The sequence below is a fragment of the Carettochelys insculpta genome, chromosome 4 (genome assembly GCF_033958435.1).
Source record: "Carettochelys insculpta isolate YL-2023 chromosome 4, ASM3395843v1, whole genome shotgun sequence".
NCBI classification, from domain to species: Eukaryota; Metazoa; Chordata; order Testudines; family Carettochelyidae; genus Carettochelys; species Carettochelys insculpta.
The window spans coordinates 73678620-73696016 of NC_134140.1; the positions used below are offsets into that span (position 1 = coordinate 73678620).

Sequence of the window (17397 nt, forward strand, 5' to 3'; positions counted from 1 at the left end):
GTGCTAACTGTTAATGAAATTATTCTTCATTTTAGATGGCAGGTGCTTGTGGTGTTGACATTCTTAAATTCTCTTCCCAGTGTTGGCATTTGTGTAATTTACCAGGCAGCCTAGTTGTCTTCCCATATTTATTTGCCTCTACGTCATAAAAATTACTTACCAGATGGATTTTTTTTTTATTTTCATTTTCATTGATTAGGTGGTTGAGGGTTACAAAATAACAAACACTCCAAGACAATGTTTTTCATCTGAGAGAGAATGGAGCAAAACACTCAAACATACTAACTAGGGTTGCAGAATATATCATTAGCAACTATAGGCAACACTGTTTCTAATCTGTATTGAGCAAATGCTCCAGGGGGCAATACAGCATACTGTAATGCTGAAGATGCCATCTTTTAGATAAGATGTAAAACCAAAGCTCTGACATATATTGTTATCTTATGGCACTTGTCATAAGAGGTGGAGAGTTAGCCCAATTTTCTTGGACAATTGCCCATTTTAATGAGCACATTGTTATACTAAATGCCATCTGGGCCTGCAGTTATAAGCTATTCTCCATTTCCGAACCAATTTTTGTATGTTTTTTATATAGCTAAGTTAGTCACTTCTTGTGGTTAAAGTGATCCAAGTGTATAGTGTGTAAGCTTGTAAAGTACTTGGGTTCCTTAATCTAGATTTAAGGTGCTTTTTAAAGGAAAATTCTTATCTTTTGACTCATGTCCTGAAGTACCCAGGTCCACATTACTACATAACACCAGTATCAGCAAATTTCATGAAATTGAGGAAGGAAAAAAAATTTCTTTCTTGTTGGTGCTTGATATTCCTTTGAATGGCAAATAGTTCTTCTGTTAGCAATAAAGAAATAGGAGATGGCTTGCTGTGCTTTTATTAGTTTCCTGTAGAATTTTAACAATTCCTCACTGGCTGCTTTGCCTGATAAGACTACATAAATGCCCTGGGCTGCTGAGTATGATTGTCAGGCTTCTTATGAAAAGGTGGTGATAGCAGTACATTTCTCCAGTGAGTTACCAGGTATTGGGTGTGTGTCAAATAAGACTATTGATTTTAGAATTGCGTTTCTCACTGATAAATAATTTGAAGCTTTAGATCCCATATCTATCTTGTTGTCTTCTTTCTCTATGTTCATAGTCAGTGCTTAAAATCTGCTGAGGCATAGTTCTTGTTACTTTTTATTAAAGTTTGCCTGCAAGCCTTGTGCAGAAGTTGTGTAGTTATAATTCCAGATTGTTCTGGAACACCTAGCAGCATTCCCTTGAAATGGGTTTGTTAGGTCTGAGTTTAAAAACTTATGAGAGCATCTTATTTCAGATTTATTTAGATTTCATTGTAACATCTATCTGAGATTTTAAACAGTTTGAAGATCAAATGATATTTTCATGCTTACTTTGAGAATGTGTGTATTTTGGTGGTTTGGTTGAATTGCATTATAGATTAGTTAATAGTAGGAAGCACAATAAAAGTTTGTCCAAATATGTACAAGAAATATTTGCTTTCCTGATAAATGGTGGATGTTTTTTCTCCTTGTCAGCTAATAATTATGCTGTTGTTTATATTGGAACATACTCCTTCATTCAGTTTCACTGAGGTGCCCAATAATGGCCTGAGCGAGGTCTACACCAGGGCAGAGTTGAGGTCAATGCCAAAGGCTAGTCTACTGCAAAAATCTGGTTCTTGAGCGGAGCTGGTTTGATTGGGTTCTTTTCTAGAACTGGAAGAATGGTGATCTGCTGTCCATAGTACCCACGATGCTCCCCACTTATAAACAGCTGTATTAGGGAAATGATAAGAAGTCCTGTGGCACCTTATAGACCAACAGATATTTTGGAGCATAAGCTTTCGTGGGGAAAGACTCGCTTCGAGTTGAGCCTTGGGAATAAACTGGAAGGTGTGAATCAATGTGTTTGTGTTTTGCATCTTTGCTACAAAAATGATGAGGGGTTATTCATGACTTGAGCAAAAAATCACTTTTAAAGGTTTTCTACTTAATTACATACATTGAAATTCCCCATCAGAAGTGGGAAATTATATATAGCAATTATGTGAATGTTTTTTTTTTTTAACACTGAAGCAGTTAAATATATAAGTGATTATTTAAATGCAGTCTCAAACCTAGTACATCCTAATAATTTGTGTGGGTGGAAAAGTGGCTAGACCACAGGAATATTGCAGAAAAATAAGGATAAAGATGATTAAAGAGGTTTCTCAAATTACAGAATGTACTGGCTTTAAGGATTCCCAGGTAAGGTTATTTCTAGGGACTTCCACTCTGTTGAATCCTTTCTCCCTTTTACACTCTCCCTTTCCCGTGACTGCAAGTCCTTTTTTTGTCTAGAACAAGCTAGGCACAGCTTTCTTTTTAGTATACCGGCTACTCAGCATAGGACTTAATCCACACCAGGCCCTGTATTTGGAGAATGAATCAATGTGAAGCACTTAGTGAAAAGCAACTGTCTCCTTCTGCTGCAGGTTTAATAAGACCCAAAATTCAGTCTGGTTAATAGCAACTAAAAGAGAGGGAAAAGCAGCAGAAATGTAGCACTTTAACAAAATGGTTTATTCGGTGATGAGCTTTCGTGGGACAGACCCACTTCATCCATCTGCCGTTCAGATCGGGAATCTTGGGAAGTTTGCTGCTTACCAGGAGCTAGAATCCAGGATGTAATAGAGTGACTTCCAAAAATAATCAAACATCTGGATTATTACCCCTTCCTACTTCTCCATGTAGGAATCAATGACACAGTAATGAACAACCTTAAGAAGATCACTGCAGATTATGTAACTCAGGGAAGAAAGATCAAGCAACATGGAGCATAAGTGATGTTCTCATCCATCCTCCCTGTTGAGGGAAGGGGTCTAGGTAGGGATCGGTCAAATCATCAAAGTAAATTCATGGTTGCTCAGGTGATGTTGGAGAGTGGTAAATGGGAAAGGAGGAGGGTACAATAAAGGAGGAGCCCTGTTTCAAAAGGAGAAAGTAGGCCAATCAACTAGTTATCTAAGGTGTTTAAACACAAATGCAAGAAGCCTGGGAAACAAACAGGAAGAATTAGAGGCCTGGCACAGTCAAAGGAGTATGTGGTGATTGGAGTAACGGAGACTTGGTGGGGTGACTAGCATAAATGGGGCACTGTCATGGAAGGGTATAAACTGTTCAGGAAAGACAGGCAGGGGAGTGGTACTGTATCAGAGAGTAGTGTGGTTGCTCAGGGCTCCAGTATATGGAGGCAGAAAAGCCAATTTAGTCATTTTGGGCTCAGCTTAGAGGCATAAGCAACAGAGGTGATGATGTGGTTGGTGTCTGCTGTAGACCGCCAGATCAGGTAGATGAGCATTTCTTCAGACAACTAAGAGAAGCTTCCAAATCACTGGCCTGGTTCTCATGGGAGACTTTAATCACCCTAGACGTTTGTTGGGAGACCAATACAGCAGCACACGGACTGTCCAGGAAGTTTTTGGAGAATGTTGGGGATAACTTCTTGGAACAAGTGCTGAAGGAACTGACCAGGGGCTGTGTGCAGCTTGACCTGCTGCTCACAGAGAAGAAGTAGTAGGAGGAATAGAAGTGGGTGGCTGCAGTGATCCTGAGATGGAGGATTTCAGGATCCTGACAAAAGGAAGGAAGGAAGGTGAGCAATAAAATACAGAACCTTGATTTCAGAAGACCAGACTTTGACTCCCTCAGAAAACTGACGGACAAGATCCCCTGGGAAGCTAATATGAAGAGGAAAGGAGCTCAGGAGAACTGGCAGTATTTTAAAGATGCCTTATTGAAGGAAGAAGAACAAACCATTCCAATGCACAGTAAGAAAAGCAAATGTGGTAGGCAACCAACTTGGCTTACCAGGGAAATCTTTGGTGAGCTTAAACTCGAAGAAGATGCATATAAGAAGTGGAAACTTGTACAGATGACTAAGGAAGAGTATAAATATGTTGTTGGAGAATGCAGGGGAGTAATCTGAAAGGTGAAAACACAATTGGAACTGCGGCTAGCCAGGGATATAAAGGGTAACAAGAAAGGTTTTTACAGATATGTTAACAATAAGAGGGTAATCGGGAAGGGTGTGGGGCCATTACTGGATGAGGGAGGTAACCTGGTGACAGATGATGTGGGAAAGGCTGATGTACTCAGTGTTTTTTTTCCCCATCAGTCTTCACAGACAAGGTCCGCTCCCAAACTACTGCATTTAGGCAAAGCAGAATGGCAAGGAGCTGGGCAGCCCTCGGTGGGGAAAGGACAGATTAAGGTCTATTTAGAAAAGCTAGACATACAGAAATTCATGGGTCTGGATTTAATTAATCGAAGATTAGTGCAGGAATTGGCAAACATTATTGCAGAACCTTTGGCCATTATCTTTGAAAACTTGTGGAGAGTGGGAGAAGTCCTGGATGACTGGAAAAAGGCAAATATGGTGCTCACCTTTTAAAAAAGAAATGGACAATCCAGGAAACTGAAGTCTGGTCAGCCTTACCTCAGTCCCCAGAAAAATCAGGGAGAAGATCCTCAAGGAATCCATTTTGAGGCACTTGGAATAGGGGAAGGTGATCAAGAGTAGTCAACTTGGATTCACCAAGGGCAAGTCATGCCTAACCAATCTGATTAGGTTCTATGATGAGGTAATTAACTATGTGGACATGGGGAAGTCCATGGATGTGATGTACCTTGATTTTAGCAAAGCTTTTCATACAGTCTCCCACAATATTCTTTCCCATAAGTTAAGGAAATATGGATTGGATAAATTGACTGTAAAGTGGATAGAAAGCTGGCTAGATCAACACAGAATCATAGAATCCTAGGGCTGGAAGGGACTTGGGGATGTCATCATGTCCAGCCCCCTGCCTAAAACAGAATCAACCCTAACTAAATCATCCCACCCAGGACTTTTGTCAAGCTGGGACTTAAAAACCTCTAGAGAGAGAAATTCCACCACCTCTCTGGGTCAGGCCCACTGGGTGCAATCAATAGCTCAATATCTGGCTGGTGGTCACTTTTGAGTGGAGTGCCACAGGGATTGGTTCTGGGACCAGTATTGTTCAACAGGTAATGACCTGGATGAGGGGATGGATTGCACCCTCAACAAGTTTGTGGCTGACACTAAGCTAGAGAGACAAGTAGATATGTTGGAGAGTAAGGACAGGGTCCAGAGTGACCCAGAGACATTGGAGGCTTGGGCTAAAAGTAATCTGATGAAGTTCATCAAGGACAAATGTTGAGTCCTGCATTTGGGATGGAAGAATCTGAAGCATTGTTACAGGCTGAGGACTGACTGGATAAGTAAGAGTGCAGCAGGAAAGGACCTGGTGATTCCAGTGGATGAGAGGCTGGATATGAGTCAGCAGTGTGCCGTTATAGCCCAGAAGGCTAATGGCATATTGGGGTGCATTAGGAAGTGCATTTGCAGCAGATTTAGAGAAGTTATTTTTCCCCTGTGTTTGGCACTGGTGAGGCCATGTCTGGAGGATTGTATCCACTTCTGGGACCCCCAGTATAGAAAGGATGTAGATGCATTGGAGCGTGTCAGTTGCCAAACATTGACTGACTATTCCACAGTTCTCTCATCCCCATAGCATTTTGGGTATGCTCGCTGGTCGTTGACATCATCTTCCCAGACTGCATTTTCCTCATTCCCCTCCTGTGGCAAACAAACACCCATTTTTCCCATTGGAAGGAAGGTAAAGCAGTGCATCCACCGAGATGGCAAAAAAACTTACATAAATGTCTTTGTTCTGTAACTGAGTTCTCAACTGCCCATCCACTGAGTGTTGTCCCATCCCCCTTCCCCCCACCCCTTGATTGCATCTGATCCCTGAAAATAATACAGGGACCCTGGATGTCCCCCCTCCCATGATTGCATCTGAAAATAACACAGGGACCCTGACTGTATTCTCAAAGTTAGTAGAAAGAGGATAGAAAAGTCTAGGAAAAAAAGATGTCTTTCCTCTTCACTATGTAATAACATTTAATATTCCTGTGGTGGGAAGAACACCTCAGCAGTCCAACACTCTGGCATTTAATTTCAATTATGGAATTATGCAAAAACAAGGAGGTTAGTTAAACAGAAATTAAAAGTTAGAGTGACTAGAACAAAAACCCTGCAAGCTGCATGGAAGCTTCTCAAAGACACTATAATAGAGGCCCAACTTACATGTATACCCCAAATTAAAAAAACATACTAAGAGACTGAAAAAAGAGCCACCGGGGTTAACACCCAAGTAAAACAAGCAGTGAGGGATAAAAAGGCATCTTTCAAAAAGTGGAAGGCAAATCCTAGTGAGGTAAATAGAAAGGGACACAAACACTACCAAATTAAGTGTAAAACTGTAATAAGGAAAGCCAAAAAAGATTTTGAGGAACAGCTGGCCAAAAGCTCAAAAAATAATATCAAAATGTTTTTAAATACATTAGAAGCAGGAAGCCCGCTAAAAAAACAGCGGGTCCCCTAGATGATACAAATACAGAAGGAGCAATCAAGGATGACAAAGCCATTGTGGGGAGACTATAAATGATTTCTTTGCTTCAGTCTTCATGTCCGAGGATGTTGGGGAGATTCCCAAACCTGCACTTTTTTTGCTTCATCGATTTTTTTCCCCCCCCCCCCCCCCAGAAGGCATTTGACAGTATAGATCAGAAAATGACTTTGGGTGGTGTTGAAGTCGTACAGAGTGGATAGCAAACCAATGTGGTTGTTGAAGGATTTCAACAAGGTGGAGCCAGTGGTGAGAATATGCAGGGAGCTGGGAAGTTGGTTTAGGACAAGTAGAGGTCCGAGACAAAGATCCAATATTGCTGAATATCATCATCGCCCATCTAGAGAGAGCGATAGACAAGATCAAGGAAGAGGAAGAAGAGAGATCTGTGCATGGGAAAAGAATTAACAACTTGAGGTTCATGGATGATATAATTATTATTGAGGAAGATGAAGAGAAGCTAACGAAAATGCTGCAAGTGCTGTATGAGGAAGGGAAGTGGCGAAAGATTCGAAGAGAATTAACATTCGAGAGGAGTTGTAATAGAAAGATCCTGAGAATAGGATGGATTCAGAAGGTCACAATGAGGAATTTTATAAGAAGATATAGCCCAAAGAGAACCTACAGCAGAAGGTTGTATAATGGAAGCTACAGCCATTCAGGCATATTTGCAGAATGAATGCTGAATGAAAAATCAAGACCCTGGTCTTCAGCATAATGGATGGTTTGAATAGGAGAGGCAGACCCCACAGAGAATGGGTAGATGGTGTAATAGATTGATGTGGAGCTAGTCTACAGGAACTAAACGACTCCACACTGGACAGGGAAAGATGGAAGGAAATAGTGAGAGAGGCATCAGACACCACTGGGTGCTGAGCCCATGATTGATGATGATGAGTGGTATGCCTCCTGCCTCAACAGTAGGTCTAGGAAGCATTATGACTTTCACAATCATCAGAAACCTATCGAGGATGCGAGTGACGTATGAATAAATTTGAATATTTGATTAGGTCAAGTCAATCACACCAGAGCAATGGACTGGACTAAAACTGAGTCCTTACCAATGCTCCCAGGATTTTACCCCGCGACCCTGCTCGCCGTCTACGGTGGGTCTAATCACAACGGGGTTTCAGGGTGTGTGAACTGCGCTGCTGCAGTGTGTTTACCCAAGGAAGAAAATACAAACAAGATGTCAGGTTCAAACAGGGAGACAGGGTTTATTTTATAACTTAAAAGTATGAATTTTGGTAAGCTAAGTTGCACAAAATATGTAAGCCCTTGTTTTTGTGGAATAGGCACAGGATTTGAATACTATGGCTTGTAGCCTTAAACAATAGGTAACTGCTGTAACAGCACTGCTATCTAATTCCTCAGCTACTTACTGTGCTTCCGGGACGGACCGTGCAGCCTTCGATGCGTGCTGTAAAATGGAAAGATTAACTTCAGAGCTGAGTTATATTTATTTATTTATTCCTGGATCTTCCTGAGGTTCACCAGGTCGCTCAACCCTTGGCCGACTACCGCGGGGAGCAGATCTTATAAGAATAAGAATTTGCCTGCACTAAGCTAGGTCAATTCTCTAGTTAAATGGGTTGCCCTGCTGGCCAAGCAGGGGAGAGCCCAGTATATGCGGGGTTTCCTTCTGAGAGGTTTTCCCCTTAGTTAAGTGGAGGGGTTTTCCTAGTTAAAGGTTATCCCCTCAAAAAATGGTACTGCCTATTTCGACCACCTTGTTATGGTAGCCCTTTATTGCAGACCTTCATTACCCTTAAAGGGTTACTAAGAATACCAGGGTTTTCCCTTTATTGGGTTATCCCTGACCGCTCTACCCTCCTAAATAGGGGGGAGCTTATAGCTCTGGATTATAATAACAACGCAGTTTACCTAACTACCCTCCTGTGTGCATGCAATAGTTTTAAGCTAAACCAATAGCATTGGCCTCCTGTGCCTTTACAGAAGGACAAGGAATACAAAATATAAGGCGCTGATCATGGACTTGGGAAAGTCCTAATCCACCCTCTATTACAAAGCTATATGAAAACATTAACTGCTTACCCAATTATTTAACCCTAAACCCAGACCATGAATACCTCCTTATTCCTGCTCTGTGATCCAGGCGCTGGGCCTGTAGTTCTCTTCGAGCTAGGAAGTTATGACCCTCACGGCGCGCTTGTACGGCAGCCGCGTCAGGTCAGATAGTAAAGGAGGGAGAAAAAGAGAGCCAGGAGGAAAAACCGGCTTGGTTAACAAAAACCTCCTGTGTTTTTTAGGAACGACCGTGATATTTCAGACACCGGCCTGAGCTAGGGTCGGTGACTGGAAGGGCAGGGTCGCTGCTGCGGTTTCCCCGTGCAGGGCACCGTTGTTTGGGCGGTGCGGTCTGCCAGGCAAACCCTCCGGATAAAAGAACCGGAGCCTTACTAGTGATTTAGCTCTATGGAGACTGGAGCTCTTCTGGTCTTCAGGCTGGAGCTCTTCTGTTCTTCGACGGCCCACGACGGCTAGAGAGCGATGACTGACACGCAGGTCAGCTTCGGCTCTTCTGCCAGCGATGTTCAGCTACAGGCTCAGTCCAGCTCTTAGCTCAGTCCTTCTCCGTAGTCTTCTTTCTTCTTCTTTGTCAGCTCTCCTCCAAGGTCTGGTCTGGAATGCCCCAAGCAGGGCTGCTCTCCTGAATATATGCAGCCTGGGTGGACCTGTTTGACAACCTCTGCCTGCTAGGTCCTCCTCAGTGCCACAATGTATCAAAGGGGCATTTGACTATTACATATGTATGAGGATCCTAAAGTAACCAATCAGTTTGAAACTTTTCAAACCATAACTTCATACATATTCATAGCTCGCCGAATATTAATTACAACTGTCATTTTCTAACTGTCATTCTCCGGCGGCCATTTTGGATTTCTAAAACTCCATTTTAACAGTGAATATGGTTTTTTAATTTATCTAATTTTGATGTGGTTTGTGAGGGAAGTATGTCACCACTGCTGGTAAAGCAGGTTATAAGTTTAAAATGCTTAGCTTAAGAGCTATTTGGTCAGGATGCAGGGCAACCATACAGACACCACAGCTCATGGACAGGGACATATAAATCACCTCAGAAGAGGATTTTTCTACAAAACCCAATTCCCCTTGCTCTCGGGGTTCATAATTGGCTTCTGGCCCAACCATATCCATTGTGACAGCTCAGCTGTGTTGGTCAATGCACTTTATGCCTATGATGAACAAGAATGATGTCAAAGCTGCAGCCATTTGCCACTGCTCCCCATCCACCGACATCAAATCGGTCAAGGTTTCAGCCTATGCAATTCCCACCTTGAAATATGCTTGAGATACAAGTGTGGTCTTGTACAATAAACTAGAACATTTTAAGTGATCACCAGATGATGTAAGGATGTGTTTTTTTTTTCACATTTCTCTTTTGTCAAAGTGCATAAGGGCTAATGCGCCTCCTTGAACTCTGCTCCCAACATGACCTCTGCGTAACCAATACCTTCTTCAACGTCAAACCCCAGCACAAAGTTTTGTGGTAAAATGCAAGATCGAAACATTGGCACCAGCTTGACCTTGTCCTCGCCAAACGCAGCTGTTTAGGTAATGTCAGGGTGACACGTAGCTACCACAGCACAGACTGTGACATTGACCATTTGCTCGTGTGTAGTGAGGTGCACATCCAGCCACGAAGATTCTTTCGCTCCAAAAAGGAAGGGAGGCCGCACATTGACACTGGTAAGACTCGTGACCTTTCAAAAGTATGCGAGTTTGTCCAAGCACTTGAAGAGGCCTTGCCCCGCCCGGACAACACTGATATCAGCAAGAGATGGGCAACTACGTGACGCTATCTATAATACTGCGATCTCTACCTTTGGGAAGAAGACAGTCAAGTCTGCTGATTGGTTTGAAGCCCACCTGAAGTGCTGACACCCCTGATTGAGAAGAAGAGACAGGCACTGGCTGCATACAGGTCCTCTCCCAGTGAGGTGAACCTGCAGGTGCTCCAGTCTGCTCGGAGTCAAGTGCAGCAGGTTGCTCGGCGGTGTGCCAACGGTTACTGGCTCCAACTCTGCTCCAAGATTCAGCAGGCCATGGACACTGGTAACATGTGAGGAACGTACAATGGGATGAAGCAGGCCATCGGTCCATTACAAAGAAAGACTGCCCCACTTAAGTCGGCCACAGGTGAGGTCTTGAAGGACAGAACCAAGCAGATGGAATGCTGGGTGGAACACTACTCACAGTTGTACGCCAGAGAGACCTTAGTTACAGAGAGAGCCCCGAATGCCATCGAGCCTCTGCTCGCCATGACTGAACTCGATGCTGAGCCCACCTTGGAGGAACTCAGCGACGTGCTAAAAGCACCCTCTCTGGAAAAGGCCCAGGGAAAGACGGTATGCCCTCAGAAATCCTCAAATGGGCCAACGGTACCCTAGTTTCAGAGCTGCATGGAATACTTTGCCAGTGCTGGAGAGAAGGCAGTGTACCGCAAGATATGAGGGATGCTAACATCGTTACTGTCTACAAGAACAAGGGTGACAAAAGCGATTGTAACAACTATCGCGGCATCTCCCTTCTCAGTACTGTGGGGAAGCTATTTGCACGTGTGGCTCTGAAGAGGCTCAATGTTCTTGCGGAGAGGGTCTATCCTGAGTCTCGGTGGGGGTTCACAGCTGAACAGTCCATCATAGACATGGTTTTCTCTGTTAGACAACTACAAGAAAAGTGCAGGGAGCAGAACAAACCTCTGTATATTGCCTTCATCAACCTGACCAAAGCGTTTGACCTCATCAGCAGAAAAGGTCTGTTCGCAATTCTGGCTAAGATTGGCTGTCCCCCAACTCTGCTCAGCATTATTAGGGCCTTCCATGAATGCATGAAGGGGACCATCGTATATGACGGATCCCCATCCAAACCCTTTGAGGCTCTCAGCAGAGTGAAGCAGGGGTGTGTGCTGGCTCCAACACTGTTCGGCATCTCCTTTGCAGTCTTGCTCAAATATGCCTTCGGAACTGTTACAGAGGACATCTGTCTCCACACGAGAACGGACGGCAACCTCTTCAAACTGTCAAGGCTTAGAGTGAAGACCAGGGTGCTTACGAAGCATCTAAGGGAGTTCCTTTTTGCTGACGATTCAGCTATTGCTGCTCATACTCAGCAGGAACTGCAGTCACTCAAACTCACTTTGCGGATGCATGTATGGAATTTGGCCTCACAATCAGCTTAAAGAAGACCCAGGTGATGGGCCAAAACATGGGTAACGAGCCATCTATCAGCATGCTAGACTACGAACTGGAAGTCGTCCATGAGTTGGGGTACCTAGGCTTGACGATCTCGGACAATTTGTCACTTGATAGCTAGATCAACAAGAGCATTGGAAAAGCCGCCACAACGTTCTCCCGGCTGGTGAAGAGAGTATGGGCTAACAATAAGCTCACTGTGCACACCAAGGTGCAGGTCTACACAGCCTGTGTTTTGAGCACACTGCTGTACGCCAGTGAAACATGGACTTTGCACTCAAAACAAGAGCAGCGGCTCAACACATTCCACATGCGCTGCCTTAGGTGCATACTCGGTATCTCATGGCAGGACAAGGTCCCCAATAGCGCAGTGCTTGAGAGGGCAGGCACCGCCTCCATGTTCACCCTTCTCAAACAGAGGCAGATGCGCTGGCTGGGCCATGTCTCAGGCATGACGGATGGCCGAATACCGAAGGACCTCCTCTTCGGCGAACGGGCATCTGGAAAGAGGCTGAAAGGGCGACCTAAATTGCGCTACAAGGACACGTGCAAACGTGACCTCAGCGCGCGGTCTATCAGTGTGAACACCTGGCATTCGCTCACCTCAGACAGGCATGCCTGGAAACAGGGAGTGAAGGAAGCTCTTGCTATGTATGAAACTACTTTGGTGAAGGAAGCAGAAGACAGGAGAGCCCTCAGGAAGATCTGTGCCCATGACACCAGAGTGACATCTGCTTACTGCTGCTCACAGTGTGGAAAGGACTGCCACTCCCAGATTGGATTGCACAGCCACAGAAGACACTGCTCGAATCAGTCCAACTGGGGCATAAACCCCTGATCCCTCGGGATTGAAGGATGCCTACTCTGTAAGGGCTAATCTAGAGAACTGGCCTACAACTTGGGAGACCTGTGTTCTACTCTGAGATCTGCATCTTGTCAGGGGCTTACTGATTAAGAGAGCTATATAAGAACTAAATAACGTCCCTGTGATTTGGTTGGTGATTTATGGGAATAGACTCTCTCTCAAAATTTCATAGAATCATAGGGCTGGTAGGGACCTCATTGAGTCCAGCCCCTTGCTTCAGGTAGGATCAACTCCAACTAAGTCATCCCAGGCAGGATTTTGACAAGCTGAATTTAAAATCCTCTAGGGATGGAGATTCCACCACCTCTCTAGGCAATGAATTCCAATGCTTCGCCACCCTCCTGGTGAAGCAGTTTTTCCTAACATCCAACCTACTTCTCTACTTCTGTAACTTTAGACCATTGCTCTGTGTTTTGCCATCTGTCACCACTGAGAACAGTTTCTCTCCATCCTCTTTAGAGCTCCCCTTCACCCCCTCAGTCTTCTCTTCTGAAACCTAAATAAGCCAAAATCCCTCATTCTCACCACATAGGTCATTTGCTCCAGCCCTGTAATCATTTTCATTGACCTCCACTGATCCTGCTCCAGCACTTCCACATCATTTCTATACTGGGGGTCCCAAAACTGGATGCAGTACTCCAGATGTGGCCTCACCAGTGCTGAATAGAGAGGAATAACAATTTCTCTAGATCCGCTAGAAATACTCCTCCTAATGCACCCCAATACACTGTTAGCCTTCTTGGCTGAAAGGGCACACTGTTTACAGATATCCATCCATCCATCCATCATAATCCCTAATTCCCTTTCCTCTGTACTGCTGCTTAGCCCGTCAGTCCCTGGCCTGTAAGAGTGCTTGGGATTCTTCCATCCCAAGGGCAGGATGCTACACTTTTCCTTGTTGAACTTCATTAGATTTCTTCTTCAATCCTCCAATTTATCCAGGTCACTCTGAATGCTCTCTTTACCCTCCAACATATATACCTCTCAGCCTAGCTTGGTTTCATCCACAAACTTGCTGAGGGTGCAATCCATTCCCTCATCCAGGACATTAATAAAGATGTTGAACAACACCAGCCCCAGAACTGAGCCTTGGGGAACTCCACTTGAAACTGATCACCATCCAGATATTGAGCCACTGACCAATAGACTTTGGGCCTGACTATCAAGCCAGCTTTCTGCCCATTTTATAGGCCGTGTATCCAATTCATACTTCGTTAACCTATGGGCAAGAACACTGGGGGAGACTGTATCAAAAGTTTTGAATAGTGAAGGTATATCGCATCCACTGACTTCCCCATGTCCACAGAGCCTATTACTTTATCATAGAAGCTATTTAGACTGGTCAGGCAAGACTTGCCCTTGGTGAATCCATGTTGACTACTTATGATCACTTTCCCCTCTTCCAAGTGCTCCCAAATGGATTCATTGAGGATCCCTTGCATTCTTTTCCCAGGGACTGAGGTAAGGCTAAGCCATCTATAGTTTTCTGGATTGTCCTTCTTTCCTTTTTTAAAGATGAGCACTACATTCACCTTTTTCCAATCATCTGGGGTCTCTCCCAAGCTCAAAGAGTCTTTAAAGATAATGGTCAAAGGGTCTGCAATTACATCTGCCAATTCCCTCAGTACCCCTGGGTGCATTGAATCCAGACCCATATATTTTGTGTACATCTAGTTTTTCTAGGTGGCTCTTAACTCATTCCTTCCCAACCGAGAGGTGCCCTCCATCTTCCCGTACTGCATTGTCTAGCATCATAATGTGGGAACTGTCATTGTCCGTGAAGACTAAGGCAAAAAAAGCATTGAGTACTTCAGCTTTTCTTGCATCGTCTGTCACTAGGTTACCTCTCTCATCCAGTAACGGCCCCACGCCTTCCCTGATAACATGTCTGTAGAAAACCTTCTTGTTACCCTTCACATCCTGTGCCAGCTGCACTTCCATCTGTGCTTTCCTTGTCTTGATTACTGTCGCCCACTTCTATTTCTCCTACTACTACTTCCCTGTTTGTGAGCAGCAAATCAAGTTGTGCATGGCCCCTGGTCAGTTCCATCAGCATTTGTACCAAGAAGTTATCCCTAACATTCTGCAAAAACTTCCTGGACAGTCTGTGTGCTGCTGTATTGGTCTCCCAACAAATATCTTGGTGTTTAAAGTCTCCCCTGAGAACCAGGGCCAGTGATTTGAAGCTTCTCTTAGATGTCTGAAGAAATCCTCATCTACCTCATCTCCCTGATCTGGCAATCTGTAGCAGACACAAACTACAGCATCACCTCTATTGCTTCCACCTCTAAGCTTAATCGAAAGGCACTCAACTGGCTTTTCTCCCTGTTTATACTGGAGCTCTGAGCAATCATACTGCTCCCTCACTTAGAGCCCGACTTCTCCTCCTTTTCTCCCCTGCCTGTCCTTCCTGAACAGTTTGTACCCTTCCATGACCATGCTCCAGTTATGTGAATTATCCCACCAAGTCTTCATTATTCCAACCACCTCATACTACTTTTGACTGTACCAGAGCCTCTAATTCTTCCTGTTTTGTTTCCCAGGTTTCTTTGCATTTGTGCACAAGCACCTTAGAGAAGTGGCTGACTGGCCCACTTTCTCCTCTTCAACCAGAAATCTCACTTTGTTGTTCCCTACTCCTTCCCCACTTACCTCAGGTCTTGTCACTGTCCCCCGATGAACCTAATTTAAAGTCCTCCTAAGTAGATTTGCAAGCCTGCCTGCAACGATGCTCTTCCCTCTTTTGTTAGATGGATCCCATCTCTTCCTAGCAATCCTTGTTGATGAAACAGAATCCCATGGTCAAAGAAACCAACTCCTTCTCTGCGACACTATCTACGCAACTACGCATTTCCCACAGCAATTTGATGAGCCCTACCCAGTACATGGGCCTTGTATCCCGGTCAGGCCCCAGTGCATGGGCCTCACAGTCCAGTCAGGCCTCAGTGGCCTAGTTTCTCCCTGCCTCAGCCTCACAGGAAGGTGGGGATAGGGGAGCTTGGTCCCTCCTTCTCCACCACTATAATACAGTATGTTACCCTGCAAAGAACATGTGATCATGCAACTGCTATAAAGATTTCAGTCATGACCGTTAATTTCAATTTTAAGGCTAATGTACCATCACTGTTACAGTAAAATATTGTTAATACTCATCAGTTTGCAAAACTATTTTTCTAATTAATCTGGTGTGTATAATGGATTTTTATAAGACTCATTGCCATGTATGATGCATATTCATGTACGTCTCATGTGCAGATAAACTAAGTACCAATCAACCAGGACTAACTGTAACTATGAATCTCTAAGTGAATCTTAACAGAGAGGTAGCCATGTTAGTCTGTACTCCAACAAAATAAAGCAGCAGAAATGAAGCACTTTAAAATCTAACAAAATGATTTATTCGGTAATGAGCTTCCGTGGGACAGAACCACTTCTTCAGATCAATTTCATTTCCAATACAGACTGACATATATAAGTACAGAAGACCGAAAAGAAGAAAAATGCAATAAAAACTGCCAAATGAAATAGGATAGACGGAAGGGAGTGAGAGGTGGGGAATGTTAATTGTCCTGTCTGAAATAATTGTGAGCATCAACGAAAGGGAAGTAGTCTTTGTAATGTATGATGTAGTTGGTGTCTCTGTTCATACCATGTGTTAGTGTGTCAAATTTGAAATTTTTCAGGAAATGGGGCTTCCAGAAGGAGGATTTCCTTCCAGGAGGTCCCCCAGAGGGGTTCACTTCTACATGTTATTTTGGAGTCCGGAAGAGCTTCTTCTGGACTCCAAAATTGTGACCGTATGTTAATGAGGTGCCAGAAATTCACGTCTGTGCCCCAGTAGCATTTTCTGGGCCATTCATTAGCATGCCACTTTTTGAACAAGTGGCATGTGTAGAAACAAGCAGTATGTACAAGAAAAAACACACAATATTGCATAATAATGTTTTCTGAAAAAAGTAATCCTGCTAAATGCGTCAGTTACTCCAAGTACAGCTAATCAGATGTGGAATATTTAAGCTAAAATTTGTAACACTCCTAAAAAAGACACTCTTGCATCTGGACAATGTAGCAGGAGTTTTTATTTGTTTAATTGGTGATATAATCTACTGAGATTACAAAAGGCAGTATGCAAGCATTACATGTGGGTCAAATCTCTGCAGTTAAATTCTTCCTATTCTGCAGAGCTGAGATGAAGCTAAATTCTTGATTAATAGTGACAGAGGAGTAAAATTATGGCACTCTAGTACTTTTAATCATTTTTAGAAAAACCTAAAACAGAGTTTCTGTTGAAGTTTTTTACTCTATTATGTACATGCTGCCATGAGGTGCTGCTTGGGCATTAATATGTTCCTTTGAAAATTTGACACCAGGATTTTGAGACTGTCAGTACTTTGAGGACAAGCTATAATTTACACTCTCTCTCTCTCGTGTGTGTGTGTGTGTGTGTGTGTGTGTGTGTGTGTGTGTGTGTGTGTGTGTGTGTGTGTGTGTGTGTGTGTGTGTGTGTGTGTGTGTGTGTGTGTGTGATGGGACCTTGCTTTGTTTGTCTCCTATCTCATGGTAATGTTTTCTGGGAGAAAAGTTAATTGCTGAGACTTGAGTCCAACTTGCGCTTTAGAGGTTTTTTCCATATATATGACAGGTGGTGGCTTGGCAAGGAGACAACTTCTAGCTGGAATATTGAATGCTTCCTTCCTTCTCTGATGTTTCTCAGCTTCTTGAGCAAAGTGATTCTCTTCAAAACTGGATGAGGCTTGATGTATGATATAATGCCATTACAGTTGATTGCCAGCCAGCTCTCAATTTGTG

At 43.7% G+C, this 17397-nt stretch overlaps 1 protein-coding gene across 6 annotated transcripts in view; it reads left to right on the plus strand.

Annotated features, from left to right (window-relative positions):
- MARCHF1 (membrane associated ring-CH-type finger 1) overlaps positions 1-17397 on the plus strand; it is a 553572-nt gene that overhangs the window by 250904 nt on the left and 285271 nt on the right. The gene's annotated exons all lie outside the window — the stretch shown is intronic.